We start from the raw sequence: 2,977 nt of genomic DNA, 5'->3' as shown, positions 1-2,977 counted from the left end.
GGAATTGGTGAGACTGATACTTGGGAAGAATACATTGTTAGAGCTCATAATCCTAGGTTTGTGAAGGTCTCTAGACAGGCCACTACTAGAGATCTTGGCAAACTTTTTAATGAACGACGTAATATAATTAAGAATTGTGTGTTGTTTGGTGCTTCTTCTTTTGGTCTGACATCAGACATTTGGTCTGGTAATACAAAGAAAGACTATATCAGTGTTGTTGCTCATTATATGACTGCTGACTGGGAGTTGCAGAAAAAGATAATTGGTCTCCGCTTGATTGAGGTAAAACATACTGGTGACAATATTACAGAAAAAGTTGCTTGTGTGATTGAAGAATTTGGTTTGCTTGACAAGGTGTTCTCTATTACTCTTGACAATGCTTCTTCCAATGCTAAGGCTATGGAAACATTGACACCTATGTTTGCTGGTTATCTGGGTTCTGAACCTGCACCTACACCTTCAGATCCTAATAAGGTTAAGTATCATCTTATGCATCAATGTTGTACTTGCCATATTATTAATCTGATAGTAAAATCTGGCTTAAAAAGGTTCAAACCTTACACTGAGGATTTCAGAACTGCTATTAACCTTTTGAATTCATCTAATCAAAGGATTGCTTTGTTCAAGAACTTTTGCATTGCTAAGGGTGTTAGACCTAGAAAGTTTGGTTTGGATATGGATGTTAGATGGAATGCTACATATCTTATGCTTAAACACCTGCTTCCATATAAGGATGTTTTTTCTGTGTTCATTAATTCCAACTATGGCTCAACATTGTTAACTGCAAGTCACTGGTATATTGCTGATAAAATACTTAAATTCCTAAAAGTTTTTTATGACTCCACAGTCACTCTTTCTGGTGTTTACTATCCAACTAGTCCACTTATTCTGCACCATCTGCTAGATATTATAACCCATTTGCATAAAAGTTCAAAGGATCAGAATCTGTTTTCTGTTGTCTATCCTATGAAGCTTAAATACCTAAAATACTGAAAGGACATACCTCTGCTGTATTCATTCTTGATCCTAGAGGTAAAATGAGAGGTTTATTTAATGTTCTTACCATAATGCAACAAAAAACTGGTTTTAACTACAGTTCTTATTATGGTATTGTGAAAACTAAAATTTTCAAGTTGTTTAACAAGTATGAAGAAAAGTTTGGTGCAGCTAGGTCTCAAAGGAGGGCTGCACATCCTGCAAGCATCACAGGTAAGAGGAAGCATGCATGGGGAAGAATTTTTGGAGGCCCTAGAGCATAAGGTGTTGTTAGACCTTCCCCTGCCTCTGCTCCCAGTCCTTCTTTATCTACTTCTGCTGCTGCTTGTGAGCTATCTGCTTATCTGGACAGTGACAATGTCACTGCATATGAGTATGACTTTGATCTACTTCTCTGATGGCGTGACCATAAGCTAACATATCCAGTGCTTTCTATCATGACTAGAGACATTAAGTCAGTTCATGTTTCAACAGTGTCTTCAGAATCTTGTTTCAGCTTGACAGGAAGAATACTTGAGGAGCGGTGCCGTTGACTATTGCCTGAACATGTGGAGATGCTTGCTTGCATAAAAGATTGGGAGCTGGGTGAAAGAAGACTGCATCATGATGTTGACAACCAAAAACTGGTAGACTCCTTCGAGCATCTCTATCTTGATGAAGATGCATCTACTTCTGGTTCTGGGGCTCCTTCTGCTACCACATCTGCATCTGTGGCTTCTGCATCTGGTGGTTGAGATTGAGAGTTGAGATTGAGACAGTGAGATTGTGAGACTTAGAGGTGAACTGAGAGCCTGAGAGCCTCAGACTTGATTATGATATGTATCTGTGATGTATCATGTAAACCTTTGAACATGTTTAAGACTTATAAGAGCTGTGCTGCACTCTTTTTCTCCTTTATGGGTTTCTCGCAAGGATGAGTTTTACCCAGAAAGGTTTTTAATGAGGCAGCATTGCACATAGCTCAGACGCTCAGTTATCCTTTTAATTCCCTCTTGTTCTCTATGTGTATGGTTTTGGTTTTAGTTTGAAACTTTTCTGGAAAAAAATGCTTCAAATTTGAATACTTCTTGTTGAGATGTTGATGTGTTTTTGAACCCTACGAGCCTCGGGCTGGCACGGCCTGGTGATTTGGCCGTGCCTACCAGGCCGGCACGGCACGGATTTAGGCCCGCAGGCCCGTGCTTGGGCTGTTGACTAGGCACGAGGCCCGCAGCGGCACGGCACGGGAGGCACGGCGTGCCGTGCCGGCCCGACATCCTCCGGGCCGTGCCGAGCCGGGCCGGCCCGATGGCCAAGTATACTTGCACGGAGTTACGGCAGTCGCTTGGCTCGGAATCCAGCGGCTGACGGTAAGGATACCCGTCACCGTGTGGACGTTTTTTTTAGAAAACAATGTCTTCTCCTCTCATAATACTTACCAGCAATGTTGCAACTGGACAAATAGTTGTTGTTGTGCACTCATCTAGACTCTTCCCTCTCAAAGAGCTCGCATTCATATTGACCTTGTTCGCTCGTACTATTTCAATGAACAAGTAATATTTTTCTCTCGTAATAAATCAGTATTTTCAGCCATGGCTTTTTAGCAAAACGAACCGGGCCATTGTCGGTGTAATGGACTTCAGACGAAGGCTGCATCGTGCCGGCATCAAGAAGAAGCGGTTGGACGCCGTCTCTCACGTGACCTCGTTGACCGGACTTGCATGTCGTCTATCGAAATCGTTATCGATGAACAGCTGCTTGGCCAAACGAACGCCTGTCCAAGTGGCTCGTCGGCGACGCCAGCGCCAAGCATGCCAAGCAACATCTGAATGAACCGCCTCTCAGTCGGGCAGAAGCGCAACGATGGAGGACGGACGTACGTAGTTGAGGTGTGTATGCTTTGCGCCTTCACACGTCCGGCACAAATGCCATCGGGAGCGGCGTGGATGACCACAACCTCGACATTGTAGCACGTCGTGAGCACACACGCCTTCCTTCTTCC

This window comes from Miscanthus floridulus, chromosome 4 (genome assembly GCF_019320115.1).
Source record: "Miscanthus floridulus cultivar M001 chromosome 4, ASM1932011v1, whole genome shotgun sequence".
NCBI lineage: Eukaryota > Viridiplantae > Streptophyta > Magnoliopsida > Poales > Poaceae > Miscanthus > Miscanthus floridulus.
The sequence above is the reverse complement of the archived record's forward strand: the minus strand, read 5'-3'. Positions refer to the sequence as shown.